General features: G+C 39.0%; 1 protein-coding gene across 6 annotated transcripts in view; it reads right to left on the reverse strand.

Annotated features, from left to right (window-relative positions):
- ABHD17B (abhydrolase domain containing 17B, depalmitoylase) overlaps window positions 1-16,165 on the reverse strand; it is a 51,029-nt gene that overhangs the window by 23,323 nt on the left and 11,541 nt on the right. The window contains exon 1 of one of the 6 annotated variants that reach the window (XM_017863333.1): window positions 336-422. The exons of the other annotated variants lie outside the window; for them this stretch is intronic. The gene's annotated coding sequence lies outside the window, so the exon portion shown is untranslated. Of the gene's footprint in view, window positions 1-335; window positions 423-16,165 lie in introns of those variants that run through there. 6 annotated transcript variants of the gene reach the window in all.

The following is a 16,165-nucleotide window of genomic DNA, read 5'->3' on the forward strand; positions in this document are numbered from 1 at the left end:
AAAAAAAAAAAAAAAAAAAAAAAGGTTTAGAGAAAACATCTAAAAGAATGCTTATATCTTTCTTCATTTCGTGTGATATGTTGACAACTATGCTCAGTACACTGTATATGATAAACCATTTAAATTTTGATATATTAGATTTCATGTTAAGAACTATAGTTTAAAATTCAAGATGAATTACTCCATTTATGGGTAAATCTTGGGGTGCAATATCATTCTATGTAATCTGCAGTAGTATTCAAAGTATAGCTACATGTGAATCCCTGAGTGTTAAGGTTTTTAGAAAGTCATACACATTACAGAGTTTAGTACATACAGAGAAGCTGAATATTCACCTTGAAAGAAGATGAAGCATCCAAACCACAGTATCAGAGTTTCCTGGGATGGGCACAGTGGCTCATGCCCGTAGTGTGAGCACTTTGGGAGGCCAAGGCAGGAGGATCTCTTGAGGCCAGGAGTTCAAGACCAGCCTGGGCAACATAGGGAGACCTTGTCTCAAAAAAAAAAAGAAAAAAAAAAAGTCCACTAACTCACTAACTACAACTTGGAAAGGGGGTACTTAGTTGTAACAATGTTTTAAAACATTTCTATCTTATCTAGGCATGCCTTATGCAGGACAATAGCTCGTCACACTCTGTTGCCCTGGCTGGAGTGCAGTGGTGTGATCTTGGCTCACTGCACCCTCTGCCTCCCAGGTTCAAGTGATCCTCTATCTCAGCCTCCCGAGCAGCTGGGACCACAGGTGTGTGCCACCATGCCTGACTAATTATTCGTACTTTTTGTAGAGACAGGGTTTCACGGATGAAACAGGGATTTCATCTGTGCGATCAAAGGGCTCAAAATTCAGGTGACTTTGCGGGAAAAAGTCTACTCTGCTTCAAGACACAAACTGGATGAACTGTGCTACATGAGAATAGAAGTTTATAAACTCGGAGAAAAAAATTTTAAAATATTAATGTTTTAATATTTTGAATTAAAAGAAGAAACTTTTGCAAAACCTCTTCTTTGAAAAAGAATCATGTCTGATACTTTCAAGGTAAAGTTGCAATTTTTAAATACCAGTAAGATTCTAGATATAGAGTGTAACAGTGCCAATGTGTCACTTGAAAACACCCTTAGAAGTATGGGTTTTTTTGGGGGTAAACTGAACAAATGCCTTAATAATTGTGAGTTTAGAAAAATTTAGAGGAGTTTCTCAAATGGAAAAAAAATGTACTGGGCAATGGGCAAGTAAGAGTCTTTTCTCACTGGTGGAAAGTACTGGAGTTAGACGAAAAGAGAAAGTTGAGGTGAAGATGGGAGGCATCAACCACAGACATCAAAATAGTGTCAGTTCTAGTGTAAGCTGTGAACTTACTATTCTAGTAAAAAAAGCTAGTAAGGCTCAGAAATGAAGACGTTATATCTATGATGACATTATAGTAAAAGATGAATATTAAGGGTAAAGCGCCTATAAGCTGTGCCAAGCAAACTAATTTGGGTCAGAAGTCCTATTTAGTTTAATGCAGTGCTTTTGCTTTTGTTTTCCCTCAGTTTCTTGATACTACTAGACACTGCACTATCTAAGCACTCACTCTCTACATATGATTATTTAAATTTAAATTACCTAAAATTAAACATTCACTTCTTCAGTCCCATCAACCACTGTGGTTACAAGTTACACAGCATAGTATGAGTTATTTCTTTCACTACAGAAAGCCCTACTGGGCAGTGCTGAACTAAAACCTTTGAAACCCAGGCAATCCAGAACAAATAGTTCCATGCTTTAAATTCATACTAGCTTCAAATGCTAAAGAGCACCTTCCTTCCTGACTTTTCCATCAAAGTACATATAGGTAATTCTCATAGATCTTTCTGTTGAACATTGATAAGACACATAGAACTAAATGAGATTGCCTACACAAGACTATTCTGGAAAATTTTATCTTTACAACACAGACTTTATTTCTAACCCAATTCTAACATAAAAGCCATTTTATTAAAAATGAGCAGTGCAACTCAATTAGGCTATCTATATGTTTTAATCCACGGTTTGATGCATCAAAAGGATTCATGTTCTTGAGAGGTTCCTTGTAAGCTGAAGTTGCAAGTAAACCATGAGAAAGTGTAAAAAACATTTGTGACTATTAGCTAATGAATTTCTGAACATAGTCCAAAACAGTATCCTAAACACTTAAAATCTTGATGATCCACCACAGCAATGCCCTAACAAGTGAACTAAGTCTTCCTGATGGAGCAGTAAAACAGGATGTGGGTTTTTGCATATGCTAGTATCACATATTCCTATAAAACTTTTGGTGACTGGAAAGTACAATTAGCTCAGGGCTTTTAAAAGTCACACCTCTACCTGTTACTGAGTGTAAGCTAGACATGAACAGACACGTTTTCTCTCCCTAATCATCAGCCTGTCATTTCTATTCTAAGAATCCAAATCATGCTTATCCTCAAAGTTCATAGAAAAGCTGACATATTACATTGTTCCAGAAACATTCCACAAATGCACATTATTCCCTAGTTTATAAGTAAAGTAAATCCCTGAGAAACTTTTCAGGTGAGTACCTACTCAGTATTTTTCATACCATAGAACAGCCATTATGTACCCCAATATTATCTAGTCAATGTAGTCATAAATCTCACAAAATTTAAGGATTATTGATTATAAATAATGAACACAATCTTTTTTAAAAAGAGGTTCATATTATGGGTACCCCAGTTTGAATTTCTAAGACTTACAAAAAAGATTATTTCTAAGAGTTTATAAAAAAAGATTACAAAACCATTTACAGGTCAACACAGCATATGAACACGTACCCAATCGACCCTTATTTGCCAAGCAGTAAATAAAATAAGGTGTTTCAACAAAGTTAAAAAAACTTTACCAAACAACAACAAAGCTTTTGTTTTTTAGGCAACTGAAACTGCTGTAAAACATATCAGAGCTACAGTGAAAAGACAAAAACGTAAATGGTGATAATACTACTACTGTATTCAAATAAATATTAATCAAGTTCTATAACAGGGATCTGATATTTTAAGAAATAACATTGCTATTATGAAAGTATTACAAGACATGGTTTTAAAAAAGTCAAACCAGCCGGGTGCAGTGTCTCACGCCTGTAATCACAGCACTTTGGGAGGCTGAGGTGGGTAGATCACAAGTTCAGGAGTTCGAGATCAGCCTGGCCAACATAGTGAAATTTTAGTCTCTACTAAAAATACAAAAAAGTAGCCGGACGTGGTGGCGGGCGCCTGTAATTCCAGCTACTCGGGAGGCTGAGGCAGGTGAATCACTTGAACCTGGGAGGTACGGGTTGCAGTGAGCCGAGATCGCGCCACTGCACTCCAGCCTGGGCGACAGTGCAAGAATCCGTCTAAAGAAAAAAAAAGAAAATCAAACCACATGTTACAACTATCTTTTAAAAGTCTCCTTGCCAGGCTAATTGGTTAGAAGTCCACTTCAAAAAATGCAGTTCCCTAGATACTGTCTCCAACTCATAAGAGCAGAGGTTTACATTGGGGAAAACCTCCTCTGAGGAATCAGACTAATCTGAAAGACATATCTTAAAAGATACTGATATGGCAAATTACACAGGGAAGTTGGGGGATCTGGAAACGTATTTGTGCAATATTGGTGGGAGACAGCTAGGCTCTCTTCTGTAAGTGGGATGTCAACCTGTAAGAAGTAGTAATATAATACTGTTATCTAGAGATATGGAGGTAAACACCAAAAGAATCATTCAAAAATAAGTAAATGCCCCTGGGAATTTGTAGAATTATCTGACTTCCTGACCACGTATAGGTACAAAACTGATAACAAAACAAAAAAAGACAAAAAACAAAAAAAACAAAACAAACAAAAAAAAACCACTTAAAACTTCTTTAGTCTCTTCCCTAATTCCAACCCAAACCTCAGACTTGTTCTCAGAAATTACAACTTCGGGTCATTTGTTTTTAATTCTTCTAGTGTTTACTACCATACTCATTTTTTAAAAATCCATTATTTCTTATCATAGTGTATCCTCATTATAAAAGATTGAGCAGGCTGGGCGTGGTAGCTCATACCTGTAATCCCAGCACTTTAGGAGGCAGAGGCGGGTGGATCACTTGAGGTCAGGAGTTTCAAGACCAGCCTGGCCAACATGGTGAGACCCTGTCTCTACTAAAATCCAAAAAAAAAAAAAAAAAAAAAAAAACCAGCCAGGAGTGACAGTGCATGCCTGCAAACCCAGCTACTCGGGAGGCTGAGACAGGAGAATGGCCTGAGCCTGGGAGACAGAGGTTGCAGTAAGCCGAGTTCGCGCCACAGCACTCCAGCCTGGGTGACAGAGCTGGACTCTGTCACACACACACACACACACACACACACACACACACACACACACGAAAGACTAAGAAGATTTACACTAATTCCCGCCTTCTGTTTATTCTGATTTATTTTAGTTTGTATCAGTTACAACTTTACATATTCTAGCTGAACCTGTATTTCTTATTCTATTAACTTTAGGAAGTTTCTTCTGGCTCCCCTATGTAATCATATACCATTACTGCGGAGTATACAATTAAGTTTCACATTAAGTTTTACATCATTTGCAGTTTATTAAGTTTTTATCTATTGGTTGATTTTCATTAATTGAATAATAAAAAGTACTTACAGTGTCATTTACTGCCCATCCAAGGGGCATGGTAAAACTCAGAGAATAAAAAGCAATTTTATGTCACTAAATTCCAAATGTCAATGTGTTTTATGTTCTTGACACTCAATTACACCTCACCATTCAAAAATAAGGCACATTTTCGTTTGCTTCGCATTTGGACTTTCAGAAGAAGCTTTAATTTTCTGAAGTTTTTGCCTTTTTATTACATTTCACGTATTCCAATTTATTATTAGAATGTGCTCAACAGAATCCATATTGTTCTTAAAGACATGTTTAGACCCCAGTGAATTCTGTTTTAATTTGAAATAATTACGTTCTGGGTTAGTTCACAGCCCAGTTGTTTGCCTACCTCACTTGAGGTCAGGAGTTTCAAGACCAGCCTGGCCAACATGGTGAGATTAAGTACTTTTTTTCATCACATACTTCTGTTGATTCTTAATCTCAAGTTCCTTTATGTAAGATTTTTTGTTTGATTTTGCTTCTCCCAAGCACTACCCCCTACCCCCTCACCCAAAGGTCTGGGGAAGTAAACTACACTTTTATGTATACTTCCACACTTACAGCAAACTAGGTCTGCTTTAGAATTATAGGTGGTTTCTTAAAATTCTCCTCGAAATTTAAATCATTGGTCCACATTTTCTAGCATTCAATATTAATAAAAGTGTCTACCAATCTGATTTTTAAAAAAAGTGATTCTCATCTCTTCCTGCAAAAATATTTATGAGATTTCCCTATATCCTTAGCTCTGAAATCTCATGAGACTATTATCTAAATGTGTGTTATTGTTTGTTCATTTTGTTTTACAGTTAATGGATCCATTTGATCTAAAGCCCTGAGACTTTATTTAGCTCAGATAATTTTTCTTCTATTTATTTCCTCTCCATCTTCTCTGTTCCATGTGGAATTCCTTTTCAGGAATCCTAGGACTACCCACTTTATCTATAAAGTTTTTCTTTTTGTTCTCTTCATTTGTGTTTTTCAGGTAATCCTTGTTCATCTTGGGTTTCATGCTGTTGGAAGGCTTCTTTCTTGACTGTTCATATTTCTAAGCAAAGAACTAAATTGGGTTTCCTTTATATTTGTGTAAGCCTATTGACCCAGAAGGCTTATAGTCTGAATAGGACTGACTGCAGAATTGGAACTTGGAATTCCTGTGCTAGAAAAAGAGGATTTTGGGGATAGAGTAGTCAGAGTCAGTCTCTCTCTCTCTCTCTCTCTCTCTCTCTGTCTCTCTGTCTCTCTCTCTCTCTCTCACCCACACCCTGTCTATAGGGCAAACAAATATGTTCTGTTTATCTCTTCAATGGCACCAGAAGATACTTTACAAATATTTGAGAACACAGTACAGCTTTAACTACTTGATCCAATAATGTAAATGAAAATTTTACCCAGTAAATTCTTCTGGTGAGATGCCAAAGAAGACTTTGGACAGTACGATAGCACAATGTAGTCCAAAGAGCATTAAGAATCAAAAGAGCTACGGCTTTCAGTTCTAGTTTTACTATTAAAAAGCTGGTGACTTTAGGGAAGTCAATCTCTTTATACCTCATTTTCCTTTTCTACAAAGTGAAAAGCATAAACTGATAATAAGGTTTCTTCTAGTTCTAAAACTTGGTAACTAAGATTTTCTCATAAGCTTCAGATACAATCTTCCACAGTATATAAAAGAATGAAGAAATTTATAATTTGAAAACTTCAGGTTTTCAAAGTTCTTCCTGCTACTAAAAACAAAGCTCCTGGCCAGGTGTGGTGGCTCAGGCCTGTAATCCCAGCACTTTGGGAGGTCAAGGTAGGTGAATCATGAGGTCAGGAGATCAAGACCATCCTGGACAACACAGTGAAACCCCCATCTCTACTGAAAATACAAAAAAATTAGCCAGGTGTGTGGTGGTGGGTGCCTGTAGTCCCAGCTACTTGGGAGGCTGAGGCAGGAGAATGGCGTGAACCCAGGAGGCGGAGCTTGCAGTGAGTGGAGATCATGCCACTGAACTCCAGCCTGGGCAACAGAGCGAGACTCCATCTCAGAAAAAAAAGAAAAAAAGCTCCCAAACAAGTACACAATATTTACCAAAATGTAGTTAACATAAAATTTATAAACATAAATGTACATTTAGCAAATCAATTTGGAGGGGGGAAGGCACGTGATAAGGTGGGGGTAGCACAGAGGTGAGAGAGTAAGGGAGGCTGTCATTTCCTACAGCTGTTTTCCAAAATGAGTGGTTTTTGTATCTTGGTTATTGTAGGGAAATAATGTTGTGTTTTTTAAATGATGGTAAAATATAGATAAAAGTTACCATTTCAAGTGTACAGTTCTATGCATTAAATACATTCACATTATTGTGCAATTATCACCAGATTTTACATTTCATCTTCCCCAACTGTAACTCTGTACCTTCTAGACAATAATATCATTTTCTTCTCCTGCCAGCCTCTGGCAACCACCATTTTATCTCTATGAATTTGACTATTCTAAGTACCTTACACAAGTGGAATTATACAGTATTTGTCCTTTTGTGACAGGCTTATTTCATTGTAGCATGTCTTAGAATTTCCCTTCCTTTTCAAGGCTGAATAATATTCCATTGTACATAAAACAAACTGTTTTGTCCTTTGCATTCACGCCACAACAATCAACACAGAATACTTCTGTGACCAGATGTATGAGAGATTTCCCCCAAAACAAGCAACCACTTTTGCTGCGGACACGAGGTGGGTGTCCTCCCACCCAGTTCAATTCCAACATTATCTACCTGGAGACAGTGCCACATCCCACAGTTTGAAGGCTCCCCACTTCCAATCCCAATCTAAAGCCCCAGGTTGTTTTACCTATGCTTTTGACTAACCGGCTATAAACTGGGGTTCCCACAACCTCTTACTCCAGTTCGATTAATGTGTTAGAGTGACTCACAGAACTCAGGCAGACACATTTACTTACCAGTTTATTATAAAGGATATTACAAAGGATACAGATGAAGAGATGTAGAGGGCAAGGCATGTAGGAAGGGGATGCCCCCCTCCACGTGCTTAGTCATCTGGAAGCTTTCTGAACTCAGTCCTTCTTGATTGTTAAGTAGGCAATGATTGATTAAATCACTGGCCACTGGTATCAACTTAATCTTCACACCCTCGCTTCTCCCCAGAGATTAACAAGCAGGAGTGAAAATCCCAACCCTCTAATCCTGCCTGGGTGTTTCTGGGTAACTAACACTCATCCAATAGCTACCTAGAGGTACATGGCTTTCAGTCAACTTATTAGCATACAAAGATACTTCACCGGCCAGGCGCAGTGGCTCACGCCTCTAATGCCAGCACTTTGGGAGGTGGAGGCGGGTAGATCACAAGGTCAGGAGATGGAGACCATCCTGGCTAACACAGTGAAACCCCATCTCTACTGAAAATACAAAAAAAATTAGCCGGGCATGGTGGCGGGTACCTGTAGTCCCAGCTACTCGGGAGGCTGAGGCAGGAGAATGGCATGAATCTGGGAGGCGGAGCTTGCAGTGAGTCGAGATATTGTGCCACTGCACTCCAGCCTGGGCGACAGAGCGAGACTCCATCTCAAAAAAAAAAAAAAAAAAAAAAAGATACTTCATTTTGGAGATTCTAAGGATTGTAGGAGAGTTGTATGACACAACAAAAGAATGAAGATCAAATATATATTTCACAATATAATGCGTATTTTGCTTGTCCTTTCATCTACTGACGTTTGATTTATTTCTTGTTTATCAGTTGGTAACAAAATAGATACTATAACCAATTTGTATATACACATAAAACTAGATTAAGGTAATAAATACATTAAATTTCAAATGTTTTAGATTTTTAAAAGATGGTGTCTCAGTCTGTTGCCCAGGCTGGAGTGCAGTGGCACCATTTGGGCTCACTGCAACCTCTGCCTCCCAGGTTCAAGTAGACTCTGCCTCAGCCTCCCAAATAGCTGGAATTACAGGTGCCCGCCATGACACCTGGCTATCAAACTTTTTAGAAGTTTTATCTTTAGTACTTGGGGCATTATTACTAAAAAATTAAATTGCAGTCTGTACATATTATTAAAAGCTACCTTTTAAAAGCATGGAAATGTATACAAAGGGCCCAGAAAGTCTTATTTCAAAAGGAACTAGACTTCTTGGGCTTAAAAATGTTCATTTTAGCCAGGTGTGGTGGCTCACGCCTATTATAATCCCAGCTACTTGGGTGGCTGAGGTAGGAGAATACTTGAGCCCAGAAATTTGAAGCTGCAATAAGCTATGATCACACTATGGCACTACTAGTCTAGGTGACAAAGAAAAAAAAAGTATATTTTTGATTGTACAATTAATCAAATGAACCACTTTGTAAATTATGTACTAACTATAAGGTCATGTTTGTCCTTATTAGTTTTGAACCATATAACACACCCCTCCCCCATTGCACGTACTTAAATTCAAGTATACCTACACCTAGCAATGGCTGTCACACAGAAATCAATCAAAAGCCACTGCTGGCTGAGGTGAATTTTGTCAAAACAAATCAAACAGTATTATTATTGACTGACAAATCCAAATTTTCAGGTTTAAAACTTTGCTAGGTTAGAAAAGCCAGACTAGTGTTAATTTATCAAAACATATTTATGCAGCACTTACTAGGTCTTGCTCCAAGTACTTAAACAATCCTATGAGATAGATATTATTTTTTCCTCCCTCCTCCCACCCCATTTACAGTTGAGGAAACAGAAACATAGATAAGTTTAACTTATGCAAGACCACAGTGTTAGTAAATGGTAATGGTAAAGCCAGGTTTCATATTCAGCAGTTTGAGTGCAGTGTCAATGCTTTATTTTTTAAGATGGGGTCTCAGCTATGTTGACCTGGCTGGTTTTGAACTCCTGGCCTCAAGCAATCCTTACACTTCAGCTTTTCAAAGTGCTGGGATTACAGGCAAGAGCTGCTGTGCCTGGCTTCCATACTTTTAATTACTGAGTTAGATTAATATGCGGGAATGAAATGTTTTGCTACAATGTGAATATGGAAAGAGGGTACAATGAGCCCAGTAGAAAATGAAAAATAAGGATCAATGGCCCTCCCATTTCATATGCAAAAAAATTTATCAATATTAGATTAAAAAATGAAGGTGGGACAGTTGCTCAGAATATGTGAGATGTATTTGGGAAAAGAGGAGGGAAGTAGCCTTGGCTATTAGATGATAAAAAAGAAGTAAGCAAAACCTGGACTAACATGATAAATTCACAGCTTTTGTTTAATTCTTAAGATTCTGAGATGTGATTTTAAAGAAAAAACCTGATGTATTACAGTAGTCACAAAATTTGTGAAGATTCCAGGGAGTCTTTGGACATATGCTAATATTGAAGCATCATATATAAAAAATAGTATCTGAAGTGACCACCAAAACTGCTCTCAAAAATGGCATCAGTTTGCATAACACCTACACAACCAATTCATGGGGATTTATCATTGGATTAACTTTGCTATCTTAATTAATATAGGTGAGACTGTGTTAAGATGCTGATGGCACTGCATCTAGAAACTAATCTGGGAACAACTGAAATCTTGAGTCATCTCTGTCCTGTTGCTTCCTGACTAGATTTTCCCTTCAATTTTGGGGGCTTGACTACGTGGTTCACTTGACTTTTAAAATCACCCCCCAGCTCCATTCTCTGAGACACATAAATCACAGACCTCACCCCTACATTAAATCCAGGCTTCTACTTGCATAGGGCCGGGGGAAAACAGAATAATGCACTAGACAGAGAGCCAGGTAAACTGGCTGTCTAGTATACCTTGGTTAGAGCAGAGATGAGTCACCAGCCTGGGAACCACTACAGATGCACTGACCCTGTGTGGCTTCTAACTGAAGAGGATCTGAAGTCAATGTACATTCTTAATGAAATGAAGCATAATTACAATTGTGCTTGTATTTCAGAGTAACAGGCCATAAACAAGGATGGGCCACCTAAAATGCCTCCATTCTAACTAGCTGGGTCCAAGTCCATCCCCCTTTTATGTTTCATTTTAGACTTTTCATCTTCCTGAGAATAGCTACTCTTGGAATAACTAGAAGCCATGGACATGGAAGACTCCTGAGCACTGGGAAGTTTTATAGACCTTGTGTTCATTCAATGGGCACATTACAGTGAGATCAAAACTCATCATTAACGAGTGGTAGTGAGTGGACAAGTGCATAAATATGTTACATAGGAAATCTGCCCTAGAGGAGGTCTGGGAGAAATCTTGAGAAGCAGCATGTATTTTTTAGTGACTACTGCGGCTGTTTAATTAGAAATCATCAATCCCTGATAGTCTACTACGGGAAGTTCTATCCTCTCTCTCCCTATAATGTCACCAATGTATTTATGGATTTCAGAGCTTGTCATCAGGAAGTGTTCTTAGACCTGGAAGCCAAGAAGTTATAACTTCCTAAGGAATTTGACTAGACCAGTACTTACTTGCCTAAAGTCTATGTCCTGGCCAAAGAGGGTATATAATTGTGTTTCAGGCTGAATTATGTCTTTGCAACTTACTCTCAAGATTCTTCTGCCTTCTGTAGAATACCAGTATGGAAAAAGGAGGCCATCACCCAGTATAGATTTTTCTATATTGGGTGTATAACGTAGCCAAGCCCCCAAAATTGAAGTACTACATTATGTTACTTTGTAAAGTCTGTGATTTGAAGAATGCATCAAGCTCTTCAACCTCTGTAGCACCAATCTGTTAATGTTCTAATACTTAATAAACTTTCTTATTAATATCTTCTACCAGAAAATGTCAAAGTCTCAGGATAACATTATACTGTATATTGCTCTCAGACCTGACTTTGGACAAACCCTTATTTGGATGGTTTGGAGCTAGGTACTATTTAATCCATTCCATGCAAAATCACTTAATGTGCCAACAGCTTGGGGTCAAACCTAAAAATTACCTTAGAATGCAACAGGACTATTAAGAGTCTGTGGTTCATGGAAAACTCCTGAAACTACATGCAAAATTTTGGGACAAAAGGTCCAAAACATTTAATAACAGACGGACTTGAAAATTACTTTCTCAAAATTCTGGAGGTTAAGGTATATTACATTTTCATTTTAAGCTTCTCAAGCTTTACCACTCACCCAATCTAGAACAGCATAATATCTTAATTTCTATTTAGAAAGCTAAAAGAACCCTTCCTTTTTGCATCTATCTAATCTGTGGTTAAGATGGATATTTCCAGTGCTGTGTAAGACATTTCTGTTACAAAATAAACCAAGTTGAATCTTTTTTTTTTTTTTTTTTTGAGACAGAGTCTCGCTCTGTCGCCCAGGCTGGAGTGCAGTGGCCGGATCTCAGCTCACTGCAAGCTCCGCCTCCCGGGTTCACGCCATTCTCCTGCCTCCGCCTCCCGAGTAGCTGGGACTACAGGCACCCGCCACCTTGCCCGGCTAGTTTTTTGTATTTTTTAGTAGAGACGGGGTTTCACCGTATTAGCCAGGATGGTCTCGATCTCCTGACCTCGTGATCCGCCCGTCTCGGCCTCCCAAAGTGCTGGGATTACAGGCTTGAGCCACGTCGCCCGGCTACCAAGTTGAATCTTAATCTACTCATATCTTGTATGAATCAGTGAATGCTCATTCTGTCCCCAACTTCACTTTTATATGATTAACATTCTCAGCTGTAGAAAGGAATTTCTGCATTGTACTCCTGACTTCAATTTCTTTTTTTACCTTTTAGAATTGCATAAAATTGCAGACTACAAATGTAGTAGCAGACTTCTCATTCTTGCCCTGAAAATATATCTACATATGGGCATTAAAAAATATCCCTAGTTCTTACATATGGGCATTAAAAAATATCCCTAGTTCTGTCACCTATCCAGTGGGGGTTCAAGAGAACTTGGTCAAGATATTAAACTTCTAAAAAATATCTCGAGTTCTTGGTAACTAAGAAATTCTGATGGAGGAGGGTTAGAATTTCAGCCTGTGAATAAAAAAGATGCCAAATTTGTAGCATAAGGCTTCAGCTTTCCTAGTGGAAATGCTGTTTAAAAAGTCCTCTGATGGTTATTACAGAGTCAACCAAATAAACAGGGGTCTATACATACACAGTTCTATCTTCTACCAATGCGTGCATGCCCACACACACACACACACATATATATATCTTCTTAAAGACATAGGAGTGTCCCTCTCCTCACCTTTTCAAAGACAAATGACAGAATTAAAAGGGAAAATGGGATAAATGGACATAGAGAAAATTGATTAAACCCCTGTATAGGTTTTCATGTTGTTGCAAAAAATATCCTTTTTTCTGAGCTGAAGAAGCTGAACTTGCTTAGGAAATGTCATCTCTCTCTTCTAGCAGCCCTGGGGCTGATTATATGCAAAACCTCTTAGAATAAGGGTTAAGATGTTCAGTGGTGGGTGCCCAAAAGGAAGTACAGAACAATAAGAAAATGTTTAGGTCCCTCATGGGAGACACATGAATTTATAACTAGAAAGAATTTTAGGTACCAACTAATGGCTAATAAATCGATCTGTCCCCTTTTTACTTAAAGACTAACCCAGGAAAAGTAAGTGGCAGCTCCAAGAACAACCTATAAAACTAATTAATAACAGTTGGCTTAGAGGGTTTCAACCACTCCACATCATTAAATTTCTTGTAACCTTGCTCTACATTAAGATATAAAGTCATTCTGCAGGCCACGCTCAGTGGCTCATCCTAGCACTTTGGGAGGCCAAGGTGGGAGGATCACTTGAGCCCAGGAGTTCAAGACCAACTTGGGCAACATAGTGTACAAAAAATAAAAATTAGATGGGTGTGGTGGCACACGCCTGTGGTCCCAGCTACTCAGGAGTCTGAGGTGGGAGGATTGCCTGAGCACAGAAGTGGAGACTATGGTGAGCCATGATCATGCCACTGCACTCCAGCCTGGGCAACAGAGGAAGACCCTGTCTCAAAAAATATAAAAAATGAAAATAAAATGAAGCCATCTTGCAAAGAATTTATTTCCCAAAGGAATTTATATTCCTCATTTAACTATCGATCCCTTTTCCATATACTGTATATAATACGTTTTTAGTAGTGATATGGGGAAATTACAACATTCACGCAGTCTCAATATAAATGCAATACTCTTTAACTCTCTTTACCTAGATGTTGTAACATGTCAGTAAATCCTTACTAATGTGGCCTTCAGTTTGCCCAGTTTGGCTTGCTGCATAAATTGTCATCTCTACCACTTCCTTTTCCTCTGGCTGCAGCTGTTTCCCTTAATCATATGCATCTGTTAAGTAAAGGTTTGAAGAAATAGCACTACTCTTAGATGTGTAACAAACACTTGTTACTTGTGCTTAAAACTTTTCCAGCCTCAAAAAGTTTACATTTCACCACTTTCTTCAAATATGGAAATTTTGTCTTTTCATACATTTTTTTCGGTAGTGCGTAAGAAGAAATGGAATAAAGATTTCAAAGAATAGTTTAGATGCCTAATATAAGAGAATAAGAACAACATATTTAACAGATTGGGAATTAATGTTCTGTAGGGTCTTTTCATCCAATAAAAAATTAAGGGCTATTTAATGTGGAGTAGATTTTAAGCTTTCAGAAATCAGAAGACAGTAGAGATCAAGAATTAGGAATGACTTTGTGAGAGAATTAGAACTTCAGTTAGATATGACTTCCCAAAACAGAGGGAAAACCTTCCAGGCTTGGAGGATAATGTGAAAAGTGAGAAAGAACAAAAGCATAGGGTGTATGGTGGAAAGGAATTAAAAACATGGGAGGCAGGCCGGACGCAGTGCCTCAAGCCTGTAATCCCAGCACTTTGGGAGGCCGAGACGGGCGGATCACGAGGTCAGGAGATCGAGATCATCCTGGCTAACATGGTGAAAACCCGTCTCTACTAAAATACAAAAAACTAGCCGGGCGAGGTGGTGGGTGCCTGTAGTCCCAGCTACTCGGGAGGCTGAGGCAGGAGAATGGTGTAAACCCGGGAGGCGGAGCTTGCAGTGGGCTGAGATCCGGCCACTGCACTCCAGCCTGGGCGACAGAGCGAGACTCCGTCTTAAGAAAAAAAAAAAAAAAAAATGGGAGGCCGGGCATGGTGGCTCACTCCTGTAATCCCAACACTTTGGGAGGCCGAGGTGGGTGGATTACCTAAGGTCGGGAGTTCAAGACCAGTCTGACCAGCATGGCGAAACTCCATCTCTACTAAAGACAAAACAAAAAATACAAAAATTAGCTGGCCATGGTGATGCATGCCCGTAATCCCAACTACTCAGGAGGCTGAGTCAGGAGAATCGCTTGAACCCAGGAGGCGGGGGTTGCGGTGAGCTGAGATCGCACCATTGCACTCCAGCCTGGGCAACAAAAGTGAAACTCCATCTCAAAAAAATACATATAGGAAAGGGCGGGTTTAGATATGTGAGAAATTTAAAAACAAATCTCTGGCTGGGAGTGGTGGCTCCCACCTATAATCTCAGCACTTTGGGAGGCCGAGGCAGGTGGATCACTTGAGCTCAGGCAATTGAGACCATCCTGGGCAACATGGCAAACTCTGTCTCTACCAAAAAAAAAAAAATTAGTGAGGAGTGGTGGTGCACGCCTGTAGTCCCAGCACTGTGGGGGTCTGAGGTGGTGGATCACCTGAGGTCAGGAGTTTCAGAGCAAGCCTGGCCAACATGGTGAAACCATATCTCTACTAAAAATACAAAAATTAGCCAGGTGTGGTGGTGCGTGCCTGTAATCCCAGCTACTCAAGAGGCTGAGACATGAGAAAAGCTTGAACCGGGAAGACAGAGGCTGCAGTGAGCCAAGATTGCACCACTGCACTCCAACCTGGGCAACAGAGCAAGACTCTCAAAAAAAAAAAAAAGAGAGAGAGCTGCGTAGCAAGAATACAAGCAAATACTGTTTTCGTTTTTTATTTTAAAGAAATGTCCTAGGGTCGGTCTGAAAAGTATTTTAGCCAAAGCTGACAGAGAACAACGTTTCCAAAGTTGTATGTCAAGTAATGCAACTGGGGAAGAGTGGGATGGAGGAAAGCAGAAGATGAAGATGTCTGTAAAACATTGAGGCAAATTCTTAGAGATGAATCTCATAGGCTGGGCCTGTAGTTTTTATTTGGTAGTCTATACGTCTAGGGTATCTCTGGTGTAAATACTTCTTCGTAATAAGGAAGAAAGCAGGCATTTAAGACGGGTGGTTTGCTCACCCTTACAAACGTCGCACATTAGGTTACTACATGGTCTTGCATACCATTTTAGGCAGGGATCTCATGGACCCTGTTATTAGATGAGTTAAATATATCTTTGACAACATTACTTGGATCTGTAGGAAATATAGGAATTGTGGAAGGAGCACTAGCCCAAGAGTTGGAAAATGAAGGTACTGGCTATAACTCTATTTAAAAGAGCTCTATGCCCCCTATTGCCTCAATTTTAATGTGAAAATAATGCACTATGAGACATAGAGCTTCTCTGGCAAAATTATACTAAATCTTCCCTCTTCTCTGTAAACTGCCTATTTTGGGGATATCATATC

The sequence above is a fragment of the Rhinopithecus bieti genome, unplaced genomic scaffold, assembly GCF_001698545.2.
Source record: "Rhinopithecus bieti isolate Rb0 unplaced genomic scaffold, ASM169854v2 scaffold_68834, whole genome shotgun sequence".
NCBI lineage: Eukaryota > Metazoa > Chordata > Mammalia > Primates > Cercopithecidae > Rhinopithecus > Rhinopithecus bieti.